The 14,381-nt window shown below is 42.2% G+C and overlaps 1 protein-coding gene across 8 annotated transcripts in view; it reads right to left on the reverse strand.

The window, feature by feature from the left end:
• The window catches only part of PEAK1 (pseudopodium enriched atypical kinase 1), a 260,847-nt gene that overhangs the window by 236,471 nt on the left and 9,995 nt on the right, over positions 1–14,381 (reverse strand). For 4 of the 8 annotated variants that reach the window (XM_030577459.1, XM_030577457.1, XM_030577451.1 and 1 more), the window contains exon 2: positions 9,638–9,670. The exons of 1 other annotated variant lie outside the window; for it this stretch is intronic. The gene's annotated coding sequence lies outside the window, so the exon portion shown is untranslated. Of the gene's footprint in view, positions 1–5,832; positions 5,955–9,637; positions 9,671–12,558; positions 12,702–14,381 lie in introns of all 8 variants that reach the window. 3 more of the 8 variants (XM_030577453.1, XM_030577456.1, XM_030577454.1) reach the window with 3 other exon arrangements.

Here is a 14,381-nt window from a genome sequence, read left to right on the forward strand (position 1 = left end):
CCCTCCCCACTAGCCTAAGATACAAGTACAGCAAACAGAAGAAAAAATATCCTTCCAGCAAAAATACACATTTGCAAATTAAGAAAACAAACAAAGACTAATCCGCCTTCTATCTAGTACTTACTATTTGGAACATGATAGACTGTTTCAGAAAGACTGGAGAAACCTGGTTGCATGTCTGGCCCCTCTTAACTCCAAGAGAGAACATACATTTAAAAACAGCACAAAACAAAGACTTCCCTCCACCAAGATTTGAAAGTATCTTGTCCCCCAATTGGTCCTTTGGTCAGGTGTCAGCCAGGTTCACTGAGCTTGTTAATCCTTTACAGGTAAAAGAGACATTAACCCTTAACTATCTGTTTATGACAGGCAGATTCTCCCCTTCCCACTCTCACTCCCACCCCCCAAAATGATGAGATTTTATTTTAATTTTAAATAGTGCTTTCCAGTCCAGAGATTTGGGGCCACATTTTTAGACCGTCTTTTGAATTTTGAAGTCCCCCTGCCCACTCCCAATGTGTCTGAGACAATAAGGGTGTACAACAGAGAGTAACATGATTTTGGCCCCTGCTGCAAGAGCTCCACTGAAGGATTCAAATGAGACATGGCCCCATTGTACTAGGCATTTTGCAAATATATGGGTACAAGACAGTCCCTGCTTACGACATAGTAGGAAGTATGGTGATGATGTTGTGGTATGGGAATTAGAAATGAGAGACTAAATTTATCTCAAATAGAATATACCAAACATCCATTGGATGGAAACAACTTTTAAATCACTTTTGAGCTGGGCAGGATTCAAACTGGTGACCTACAAGTGAAAGGTTCCATAGCTTATTAGCAATGCCCTGAAGCATCCAGTTCCGAACAAGCGTTACTGTTGTGCCTTTGCTAATGAAGCTTCCTTTCTGGTAAGATAATGTTCATTAAATCAAACTCTAACCTTTTTGAAGCTGATATTGAAAGGGTCTTCCACTCTCTGGATTTACAGAAAAGTCTCCAACACACTGCTCTCAAGAGATGGACATTGAGGGCTTGTCTATACAGCGGGATAATGTGCACTGGAGGGTGTGATTTCTAAAGATCAACATGTTGCCCATTAACTGGTCAGTGTAGACCCTGCAGGTGTGCACTTAAGGTCCCCTAGTGCACTTAAACTTAATACTGTTTCAAACAACATTACTTTAAAGTGCACTAAGGAAGTTTTATTGCGCACCAGCGGAGTCTACGTGGACTAATAAATGTACAACACATTAGTGTACTTTAGAAATCACACCACGGTAGTGCACATTACTGCATTGTGTAGACCAGCCATAAATCTGCCACATCCCTATTATTAAAATGGACAACTCTCATCAAATACAAATACTAAAAAAGCATCAGTAAGACAAATATTAGCACAGTGTGATGGGTTGGGCCTCTTGGGGAAGTCACCTGATGTGCTGAGATACCACTGAGTCTACCTTTAACCTGTCTTGCTGAGCCAGGCTCTTAAATCCTCCTCTAACACACACATAGGCAGGGCCACACTCAGCTACAGACCAGCTCTGGGAAGACTCAGCTTAAGGGACTTGCTCCAGTACTCAGATGTCCACCTCCACCTGAGTACAGACCCAAAGATATATTATATTTTCCTCTTCCCTCAATGTGGAAGAGGGTATGCACAATTTCTCACCCCTCTCAAATTAAAAAATCACATAAACCGGGTTATATTATAAACTACAAATAAATTTAACAACTATAACAGGTGTATTTTAAGTAGATACGGTGGTAGCAGACAGAACAAGCCAGATTTCTAAAAAAATAAAACAGAGCATGCAAACTGTGCTTAATACACTAAAGAAACTGGTTACATTCAAGTTCTCACCCTAAGTGTGGTTCTAATAATCTTCTTCACAGGCCAGACACCCTTCCAGCCTGGGCCTAGTTCTTTTACCCTGTTCAGTCTTAGGGCTTGTCTACATCAGAAAGTTGCAGCGCTGGTGAGGGAGTTACAGCGCTGCAACTTTGAAGGTGTACACATCTGCAGGGCACCACCAGCGCTGCAACTCCCTGTTTGCAGCACTGGCCGTACTCCCGTTTTGTCTCGGGTGTAGAGGATCCAGCGCTGGTGATCCAGCGCTGGTAATCCAATGTAGACAGTTACCAGCGCTTTTCTTGACTTCCGTGGAAGGAGGAAGCCTCTGGTAATCAAGCTGGTCTCCTTTCCCGGTTTGCTCTCTCGGTCCCGGAGCCACCCAGCAAACCACAGGGAAGGAGACCTGCTTGCTCGGGGTTCCGGGAACGAGAGAGCAAACCGGGAAAGGAGACCAGCGTCGCCGCGGTTTGCTCTCGCGTTCCCGGAGCCAGCCAGCAAACCGCAGGGAAGGAGACCTGCTTGCTCGGGGTTCCGGGACCGAGAGAGCAAACCGGGAAAGGAGACCAGCTTCGCCGCGGTTTGCTCTCGCGTTCCCGGAGCCAGCCAGCAAACCGCAGGGAAGGAGACCTGCTTGCTCGGGGTTCCGGGACCGAGAGAGCAAACCGGGAACGCCGCGGTTTGCTCTCTCGGTCCCGGAGCCACCCAGCAAACCGCAGGGAAGGAGACCTGCTTGCTCGGGGTTCCGGGACCGAGAGAGCAAACCGGGAAAGGAAACCAGCTTCGCCGCGGTTTGCTCTCTCGGTCCCGGAACCCCGAGCAAGCAGGTCTCCTTCCCTGCGGTTTGCTGGCTGGCTCCGGGACCGAGAGAGCAAACCGCGGCGTTCCCGGTTTGCTCTCTCGGTCCCGGAACCCCGAGCAAGCAGGTCTCCTTCCCTGCGGTTTGCTGGCTGGCTCCGGGACCGAGAGAGCAAACCGCGGCGAAGCTGGTCTCCTTTCCCGGTTTGCTCTCTCGTCCCGGAACCCCCCTTGAAGCCGCCCAACAGCGCTGCAGTGTGGCCACATCTAACACCACTTGCAGCGCTGGTTGCTGTAAGTGTGGCCACTCTGCAGCGCTGGCCCTATACAGCTGTACTAATACAGCTGTAACAACCAGCGCTGCAAAATTTTAGATGTAGACATGGCCTTAGTTGTTTCCAGCAGTCATCTTGGGTTGGGTAGCAGAGGAGAACTGACCACCACTCCCCTCCCTTACATAGGATTTGCAAAAGGCGGGAGTCCTTTGTTTCCTAATTTGACCCCCCTTCCCGTACAGTGGAAAGTTACAAGAAGTCCCAGGTAATGTTTTAGTATCAGGTGACAAGGCCCTCTGACTCTGTAGGGCCTTTGTAGCTATTCTTTACAGGCTGAGCCTAAGGTTCACAGGAAGACAAAGCTTTTTTACAGTCCATTGTTGTCCTTGTTGATGGGCCATCCGCCCTGTCTGGCTTTTCCATTGCTGTACCTGAAGTGTTGGCAGTGGGCGTCACCCAAAGTAGCATAGTTGAAATACAGGTATACAGTCAATATTCTTAATATCAGATATAGAAATGATACTTGCATACAAATAGGATAATCGCATTCAGCAAATCATAACCTTTCCAATGATCTCACATGAGCCATCTTGCATAAAAAGAACAGGAGTACCTGTGGCACCTTAGAGACTAACAAATTTATTTGAGCATAAGCTTTCGTGGGCTACAGCCCACTTCTTCGGATGCATAGAATGGAACATATATTGAGGAGATATATATACACATACAGAAAGCATGAAAATGTGGGAGTTGTCTTACCAACTCTGAGAGGCCAATTAAGTAAGAGAAAAAACACTTCTGAAGTGATGATCAAGACAGCCCAGTACAGATAGTTTGATAAGAAGTGTGAGAATACTTACAAGGGGAGATATATTTAATGTTTGTAATGGCTCAGCCATTCCTAGTCCCTACTCAAGCCTAAGTTTATTGTATCTAGTTTGCATATCAATTCCAGCTCAGCAGTTTCTCATTGGAGTCTGTTTTTGAAGCTTTTCTGTTGCATAAAGTATATCACAGTTATATCATAAGGATTTTTTCATAAAGAATATGGAAGAACATGTCACATACAACATTGCAATTCACTTCTACATATAATTTTTCACAACATAAAATAATTCCAATGATTACTCCGAAGTCTCTGCTGGCTGACAAAATCCAGGAAGCATTACTTCAGTGATTGGACAGCTACAAAGGGTGAATGAAGAGGACCTGGTGAAGATAGCTTAGCATGAGACAGTGGTAGGAAAGAGATTCTGAGGAAAGCCAAGGAAGTAAAGGGTGGATTGCATCAGAGATGATGGTATGCAGGTGGATCTTAGTGCTCTCGCAGACAGACAAAGATGGTGGATGCTTGCATGATGACCTGACCTCAGATGATGGGATAAGAGGAAGAAGATTACTCCAGGGTCCTTGCACTAACATTTATGATGTATTTCTTCGATGCCATATGGGTTCATCGGGCAGCGTTTGAACCCACAACTTACAGATCCACAGCAACGGCCTCCTATACTTCTATTATAGGAGTAAGTAGTGATGGGAAAACGTTGTAATTCTCTATGAAGACCACCTCATGCATGGGGAGACACCACACACTTTGCCACTGGGTTACGCAAGTACTGGTGACACAGCAAAGGCTGGGCATCATGATTCATGGGTTCTGTTCCTGGCTCTGGGAGTAGATCGTGGTTGTAGGCAGCACAGTCAAATGTAACAATGTTTCTGTTTAGGGCATGTGGGGACCTGAACCTAGCACCTGAAGCTGTAAAAACATAAGCCTTTACCACCTGAACTAATGAACCAAATCACTTAGCATGGAAGTAGCAGCAGAGAAAAAACCTCTATGTGTCGCCTAATTGCTCAAGGATGACACAAAGAACCACACTTGTTAGGGTGGGTTACACAGGCACCTAATTTAATGTACTCTTTCCAAAAGACTGTGTTGCAAACTGGATGGGACTGTAATCAGAGATCTTAGGTCCCATTCCCAGCTTTGCCTGAAATGACCTTATGCAAGCTCTCTGTTATTTTATCTGGAAAAGTCGTGAATGATAGTTACTCCCTCCTTCTCCCAAGGTATCAGACATTGGCTCATAATACAAGTTGTTAAAGGCAAAGAGCTGGAACTAGAACTCATGGTAACTGAGCGTGCAGCTCTCACTAGTCTAGATATCTATTTAATGCACCTATATTGGCATTATCACAGAATCTCAGTTTTTAATATATTTATTCTTCCAACACCCCTGTGACATAAGGAAGTACTATTATCCCCATTTTACAGATGGGAAACAAAGGCACAAAGGAGACTAAGTGACTTGCCCAAAATCACTCAGGAAGTCTGTGGTAGATCAAATTCATTCTTCCAAGTGCCAGGCCAGAGTCCTAAACACTGGCTCATCCTTCTTTTTAGGGTATTGTATGCAGGAGTCTGTCTGTCTTCCTTCCAAAAATCATATGAAGACTGCAGATTTTCATATTATCATGACACTGCCTGCAGCAATGGCCAATTATGATAGATTTGTGAGTCAGACCAACAGACACTAGACAGGATAACAAAAAAAGAAGCCCAAACTGTGAGTCTCCAAAGCACTGAATTGATCACGGAAGCAGGAGTCTCATCCCTAGCATTTGTCTCTTCCGGTAATTTTTATCATTACAGTGGTACATGGATGCCCCATCTTACATTGGGGCCTTATTCTGGTAGACATCGTAATTGCACATTGTAAGAGACAATCCTTGCCCTGAAGATTTTAGAGTCTAAACAGAACACAGGCAAGTAGTGGGAGAAAATAATTTTTACCCTGTTTTGCAGGGGGTTTGAATTGAAGCACAAAGAAATTAAGTGACTTGTCTAAGATCACACCAGTAGTCTGCGGCAGAAAAGGAATTGAACCCAGTCTCCATTACCTTAATCACAAATTGCTATTCTCCTCCCAGGTGAGGTTTGAGGCACACTGACAAGACACTGCGGGGAACTTTCTCTACCATTATGTGTGCCGTATTGCTCTATAGATAAAGATGGCTTCATTCTATTATATAGACAACAAGAATTAACCACATATTTCAGCCCAGAACTTTAACAACATTCATTACAAGAAAAACGTATTAACAGCAGCAGCCTTCAACAGACTATTGCAGTAAGATATATATGCAAGACTACAGTACTTGAACACAAGTATATTTTTCTTTTTGAATGCACATGAAGGCAATTGCATTAGGAGAAGAGCGCATGTAATAAGTCTCCCCTTACAATCAATAGTTAAAACAGATTCTATTTTCTCCATATTATCATAAATGTAGATTTTGAGAAAGACGGAACACTTGTTGATCTTTGTGTCTGATAATGATAATCAAGGTTTAAAATATGTTCTGACATATATGGTCATTCTACACTTATTTCAATATCAACAAAAGATACTGAAACCTCAGAGCCCCACTTCAATTACAGAATTAAAAATTACAGACTACTTTTCACAAATATGAAAATGTACTGCACTTTAAAAATGAATAAAACATTATTTTCTATAAAGAACAAAACATGTATCCAAGTTATTTTGAAAATCCTCTCCAATCTGAATTACCAGAAATGTGGACACCACAAATGCATACTCCAGAGTAATTTATTAACCATCAATGAAACTTCACCACTCTTCATCATTTTGCAGACACTGATCCCAACAAATTTAATCTATACATAAGAAAGACTGTAAAGAATATTTGCAATAATTATTAGAAGTACACACAAAATAATTGAAGTTCTAAGAATCAACAGGAGTCGTATAGCGTTGGTCTAAAATATCCAATAAGCCAGAGTTAACCTTTCACTCGCAACCCATGGGACTTTCAGCACATGGATCAAAAGGGAAACAATCTCTTTTGAAGCCTCTTTCCCACACATCCCAAAAAGGCCTTACAGCCAAAATCCAGATTTTAGCTTTACTTATAACATTGGCAGAGGTGGATTTACAGTAAAGCAGAGGGTACCCTTGCATGGGCACCCCTCAATGACAGGGGGTCCCAGGGCCAGGCAACTGCGGGGGCAGAAGCTTGGCTGTGCTGGCTCCTGAGGCTCCTGCTGCAGGCTCCATACCCACTAGCAGTGAAACTCTCCCCTCCCCCTCCCCTGAGCATGCCGCATTCCCACTCCTCCCCCTCCCTCTCAGCGCTTCCCCCGCCACCAAACAGCTGTTTACTGGTGCTCAGGTCGCTCTGTGAGGGAGGGAGAGGAGAGGGGCTGCAGTGTGTTCGGGGGAGGAGATAGAAAAGAGGCATGGGCGGAGCTTGGGGAAGGGGGTAGAATCGGTGTGTGGCAGAGTAAAGACGGGGCCCCTGCATGCCCCCCCCCCAGCCCTCTGCTGTGAGCCGCTATGGGCAGGAGGCAGGGGTGGGGCAGCCCACACCACCAGCCCTGACTCCTGCACCCCCCCACATACCCAGCCCCCCCCCCCCCACAGCCCATGCCCTGACTCCTGCACCCCCCACCAGACATCCCCACCTGCACCCCTCACAACAAATGGGAGCTGCCCCAGGTAAGTGCTCCACACTCCAACTCCTGCCCCAGCCCTGAGTCACCTCCCGCACCCTAACTCCTGGCCAGAACCTGTACTCCAAACCCAGCCTGCTCCTGCACCCTAACTTCCTCCCAGACCTTGCACCCCCTGCCCTGAGCACCCTCCAGCACTCTGGGTGGCCAAACCCCGCACCCCAATTTTTTTTTAAAGTGCTCTTATCCAAAGCGCTTTACAATAGTTAGCTAATGGTACAAACAATATTTATAAAGATAATTAAGTGGTCCACCGAGACCCTCAGCAATTTTTAAGTGGTCTGTGAAAAATAAGTTAGACTACAAAAACAATCAAAGTACCTCACTTCATTTTCATTTACTTCCTATTGCTTATAGGAAGAGGATGAAGAAAAAAAAAAAGAATGAAAACGGTGGCAGGGGAGGGAAGGGGACATAAGAGAAAATGTTATTTTTCTTGGCTGGGTCCCAAGGATGGACCCCAAAAATGAAGCTGAGCACAGGGTCCTACTAACTGTAAATCCACCACTGAACATTGGATATTTCAACCACCTTATTTTATAGATAAGCCTCTGTCTCACAGGCCAAGAATTGTGATTCAATAGCAATAAATTAGGCCATGTCTACATCTAAAATTTTGCAGCGCTGGTTGTTACAGCTGTATTAGTACAGCTGTATAGGGCCAGCGCTGCAGAGTGGCCACACTTACAGCAACCAGCGCTGCAAGTGGTGTTAGATGTGGCCACACTGCAGCGCTGTTGGGCGGCTTCAAGGGGGGTTCCGGGACCGAGAGAGCAAACCGGGAAAGGAGACCAGCTTCGCCGCGGTTTGCTCTCTCGGTCCCGGAGCCAGCCAGCAAACCGCAGGGAAGGAGACCTGCTTGCTCGGGGTTCCGGGACCGAGAGAGCAAACCGGGAACGCCGCGGTTTGCTCTCTCGGTCCCGGAGCCAGCCAGCAAACCGCAGGGAAGGAGACCTGCTTGCTCGGGGTTCCGGGACCGAGAGAGCAAACCGCGGCGAAGCTGGTTTCCTTTCCCGGTTTGCTCTCTCGGTCCCGGAACCCCGAGCAAGCAGGTCTCCTTCCCTGCGGTTTGCTGGGTGGCTCCGGGACCGAGAGAGCAAACCGCGGCGTTCCCGGTTTGCTCTCTCGGTCCCGGAACCCCGAGCAAGCAGGTCTCCTTCCCTGCGGTTTGCTGGCTGGCTCCGGGAACGCGAGAGCAAACCGCGGCGAAGCTGGTCTCCTTTCCCGGTTTGCTCTCTCGGTCCCGGAACCCCGAGCAAGCAGGTCTCCTTCCCTGCGGTTTGCTGGCTGGCTCCGGGACCGAGAGAGCAAACCGGGAAAGGAAACCAGCTTGATTACCAGAGGCTTCCTCCTTCCACGGAGGTCAAGAAAAGCGCTGGTAACTGTCTACATTGGATTACCAGCGCTGGATCACCAGCGCTGGATCCTCTACACCCGAGACAAAATGGGAGTACGGCCAGCGCTGCAAACAGGGAGTTGCAGCGCTGGTGGTGCCCTGCAGATGTGTACACCTTCAAAGTTGCAGCGCTGTAACTCCCTCACCAGCGCTGCAACTTTCTGATGTAGACAAGCCCTTAGACATAAAAACCCTAATCAGAACAAAAGCACAATTAGTATGCATGTTGATGAAAATGCAGAGTAATTTATTGAAAATAATTTTTATTCTTTGTGCCACTACATTTTTTCAGCTTTTTTCATTCTTAAGCTTTTGGTGCAGTAAATTCCAAATAACTATTTAGAAATCTGAAACTACTAGGAACAAATAAGTCTTTTCTACTCAAAACAGCAGATATTTAGAAAGTCTCTTACACAAACTCTGGGAAATAGTTCTTCAAAATTCAGAAGTATAGAAGTAGACAGCAAAACATCCCAAGTTTTACAGGATATCAATGAAAGAAATATTCCTATATGCTTAAAGCTATAAAAGCATAAAGATTATGTAATGAACAGCACAAAGCCTGGGAGAATTATTCCTTTTAAAAAAATATGCAAAAAAATTAATTTATTCCAACATGTCTTAATTGGACAGACAAAACAACACTTCCCCTATTTTCATGTTATGTATTGTTTATCCAAAATACAAGTTTATCACAGATCCCTGTATCCACAATTAAAACTTGTCTTTTAGGTATGGAATAAGCTGCAGAGTAGCATTTTTAAGATAATTACCTTTCTAATGAGAAGCTTTCCTTCTCTTCTCCCCTGAAAAGAGAACAAAAACTTGTATTTCAGTACATTCTCCTTTACTCGGACTAAATTTATAGCAGTTCAGACAACACACTTGCATTAAACTTCAAGCAGAGAAACACACCATTTTCTCTCTGTCTTTGAATATTTCCTTGCTTTTGACAGGCAGAGTCATTTTCACACAAGGATCTGAAACTGAAATATCACTGCTACACACAACCACCAGTCACTATGTGCTCATTACCAGCCTAGGGAAGGATCCTTATATAATTGTGATTGTCTGCTCATATTTTTAAGCTTGTCATCCCAAATTAACCAGTTTGATACACATACACGCCCCCCCACCCCCCATGGTCCGACAATTTTCCGTTCTGAACTTGATCAGAAAGCCACCACCCACAACAAAATAAGACTATTGGAGAAGAAACTGTTAAGAGATACAGATTGATGGCTTGGTAATATATACCATGGGAAACCAATAATTCCCAGACTGACTGGTGCTAATTGCAGGTGCTGTGCTTTGCTTGTACTTTTAACGCTACTCAAAGAATTTCACAACTCCTTAAAAATATTGCAGAAGTGGGGCAGATATTTTGCTGTCCATCTCCAAAAGCGAGGTAGGTGCCTATCTATCTATCTATCTATATATATATATAATTGGATCTCATGCAGAATCACTACTCCTTAAAAGAATATTATACTTCCTGTGATAATGAAGATGAGGGGAACAAAGTGTCATGGGGAGATAAATCAAGGAATTTAAAATGAATATCAACTAAAGTGCACTGATTTTAGATACCAAAGTAATTTTAGAAATGCCTAAAAATAGACAGATACATAGCCAATTAGAAATTAGGTGAAGTTTGCTTTTTATTGACGTAACCAGAAATCTAAGAAAAAAAATAATCTTGGATGACAATTGGAGATGTTCCCACCACACCAGTTTTGAAATACAAGACTCTTTAAAAAAAGAAAAGACAACCATTAAAAACTGATAATTGAAGAGACTGACATTTGATTGCAATGAAATTGATTCAAATGATTTAGAATCAATTTAATTCATGCATATTAGTTACTTTTGAAAAAGAACATATCCTCCTCTGAAGAAGCTGCCTTTGATGTGATGCTGCTGTAACTCTGATGCCCACCATTCTATAATGAGTGTACTAAAAATGGAACCCTATCGTGACTTTTGGAAGACTGCAGCACTCTGCTGCTTATCTAATGATACTTATTTTTAATCATTTCACTTGCACAATAAATCTTTCATACATGACTCAGCCATTTGCGACTACGCTGTCACTGTAATTATAAAAGCCAGCACTATTTTCTTATCTTTTAATAGATTTTTTCCTTCGTTCTTTTTGTGCTAGCAATTTTATCCAAATTAAAAAGAGCAAGCTAACTGTGGTAACCAGTGTAATTAAACATAAATAAATCAGAAAGTATTACATGTATATCACTGCATCAATGGCTGTTTGCTGATTGATAACCATCTTCCTAAATAATGCCTGGCACTGAAGATATCCTTGTGATGAATTAATGTTATGTGTTTTCTTCTATATTCCACAGATTTTTATTTTGTTTAGATGTTCACAACTTCATCCTATACAATTCCATATCAAGACATTTATGTCAGCTTTCTACATAGCTAGGTTATGTTGTACAATAAGCAGGCAATTGCAGGAACTCACACTGGAAACAATAAAAGGCAATGAAATTTTTAAAAGCTTATGTGAAATCTCTGCCCCTCTCTCATTTTTAAATTATGCTGCTTTTTTGGGTGGGGACCATTTTTGTTTCATCTTTATATTGTGATTTCACATTTGAATTATATTATATTTATGCATCTCCTCGAGTGCTCTGGCACTAGGGGAGAAATGCTTTATAACATTATTATTTAGTATTTTTTATTATCTCCTCTTTAGAGGAACATACAGTTTGTAGACCATACAGAGCATTCGGATTGTGCTGGTTATCCATTTCAACATGTTTCAACCCAGTATTGCTCCCTAATCTGCAAATTTAGCTTCAAGAGATCTCAGTGTTGGTTGTTATCTCTATCATTCAGCAATAGCTCTGTTGATTTACACTGATAAAGATAATGTAAAATATAAGCAGTGAAGTCCACCTGCAAAGGACAGAGAAGGGGAAAGACTGCAATGTTTTCACCATTACACAATAAAGAGCTTATTAATTGCTTGTAAAATAAACAACAGGGTGGATACTGGGTAATTTGATTTTTAAAATGCACCACTTCTTGCTGTTTACAGTATTAAATCAACTACGATTTGCAATGTAGCATTTAAAGAATGTATTCACTAAACACCATACAAATGCACAAGGATAACACCAATGAGAAAAGCAACTGATTCAGCTATTCCTATTGAAAGTGATTGCGCAAACAACAGAAATGATCAGATACTTCTCACATCCCAACAAGAAAAAAAAATTACAAGTAACACAGCACGAACTTACCATGACTAAAGCTCCACTGAAGCTGAGGAATCTGTCTAAAACCTTTTCAATTTTACCTTAAAGCTGTCGCAGAAGGTTTTTCATGGCAACTGTTACTAACAGTATCTCTCTATCTAAGGCTAAGCAGGAGTACTCTGAATGCTACAGAATAGCATTCTTTATGGTGCAGCACCTTATTAACAACTCTCATAAAAGAATAACCCTTGAGAGAAATTTTCTTCTACTCTAAGAAGATATATAGAGCTAAGTTTTAAGAAACCATGAACACAACCACCACCCATACACCAACAGGTTATTGGAGAGAGATGATAACACTGATATAGCTACCCCCACCAATGAAGATTACAGAGAAATAATGAAGCGCACCTTAAGCTCTGCATGTTTCAGTCAGCCTGTCTTGACAATCTCTCTAACAGGAATATTACCTTCATTTTACATGGTCTTACCAACAGGAACTCACAGATGCTGGTACACTTCAGGTTCCAGTGGGCTTTGCCCTAAAACAGTGGCTCTCAAACTTTCATACCGGTGATCCCTTTCACACAGCAAGTCTCCGAGTGTGACTCCCCTTATAAATTAAAAACACTTTTTTATATTTAACACTATTATAAATGCCAGAGGCAAAGCGGGGTTTGAGGTGGAGGCTGACAGCTCGCAATGCCCCCCATGTAATGACCTCATGACCCCCAGTTTGAGAACCCTTGCCCTAACACATCTTTGCTTCCTGAATATCCCAAATTATCTTTCCAATGCATCAAGAGGTACTGGTTTACAAAAATAAACTGTCTCACCATAAAATAACCTAGATATAATATTCTTAATATATTATGATTACAGAAGAAAGACATTAATGATAGCTCCATAATGTATCTTCATCTCAGCTTCATGCCTTTTTGGGGGGGGCATAAATACGAAGTGTTGTTCCAATTCTTTCAGCACAAATACATGCTAATAAATAAAATACAGTACCACAGTTTTTATCTGGAAAAAAATGTATTTTGCTGATCTAATGTTATAAAGTACCATTTAATATTTAGGCCCCAGTCATACAAAGACTTACAAAAAGACAGTGTATGTGTGTATCTTTCATTGTCTGTTTCTTTATGAGAAAAAAATTAATCATAAAATCAACAATAAAAACTTTTATTCACCTTTATGTGAGTAGTTCCATTGACTGCAGTGGAATTACCCAGAAAGCATAAGTCTACGCAGGATCAGAGCCTTATTTTGTACAAACACTTGTAACAATTAGTTACATGGGAATCCCTTCCTTTCCAGAGGCTTCTTATTTACTAAGTTATCTGCACCTTCCCTATCAGTAATCTCCCTGTTTCTAAAAACATTTCTGGTTTATAATACAGAAGTTGTTAAATAAACTTATCTTTTCCATGGATCATTCTAGGCAGTGAGAGAGAGTCACGTCACTAGACACATACTTTCAGAGTTCAAATATACACAGGACACATTGTGCAATCTTAAGCAGAACTATCTATCCTAGAAAATGAGGGGAGGAGTGGAAAAAGAATCGGTGAGGAGTTTGGCTTCAAAAATGGATACCACAATACTGTACAATAACTAATCCTTTAGTGGAAGACTCCTGCATTAATACTTTCTCACTATATTTCTAAGTTTGTCTCTCATAACATGGTATTACTTGAAGATTAATTTTTGTCCAGTCTTTAAAACATCCTCTAAATTAAAAGACTGTTAAACAATCTTGATATATGCACTATAGCCTTGCACGGGCAGACACCTGAGCCGGCATAGAGATGCCAGTGATTTCAATGGGGCTCTCAGTGGGCTCAGGGGTGAGCTTGCAATACATTTACTGAATGACTGGAGTCTAATACAAATGGGATGTTCAGTGGGAGGGAGGCCAAATTAGTCTCAAGAGAATATATTATAAAAGGCACATTATCAACTTGAAATCCAGGCAACTTTTCAAAACAAGATTAATAGTAGTTTCAAGTATTACATGTGTCCTTAAATCTACCTTACAATTTGTTAACATTATATTTTCCAATTTTTAAAAACTGTTTTTACCTCCCTTGTTGCTGTGTTTAAAAAGCACTCAAACAGAAGAAACTGACCGACCCACGCAGTAAATACACTGAAAAATATTTTCCCTCTAATCTCTTTCAGTTATATAGATAGTAGAAGTTAAACAGCAATAGGAAAACAAGTTTTAGGCAAAAGTATCTTTTTTAAGCTGACGTCCTGCTAAAATGTCTGCATTTGTTCATAAAAT

Source organism: Gopherus evgoodei, chromosome 10 (genome assembly GCF_007399415.2).
Source record: "Gopherus evgoodei ecotype Sinaloan lineage chromosome 10, rGopEvg1_v1.p, whole genome shotgun sequence".
Taxonomy (NCBI): domain Eukaryota; kingdom Metazoa; phylum Chordata; order Testudines; family Testudinidae; genus Gopherus; species Gopherus evgoodei.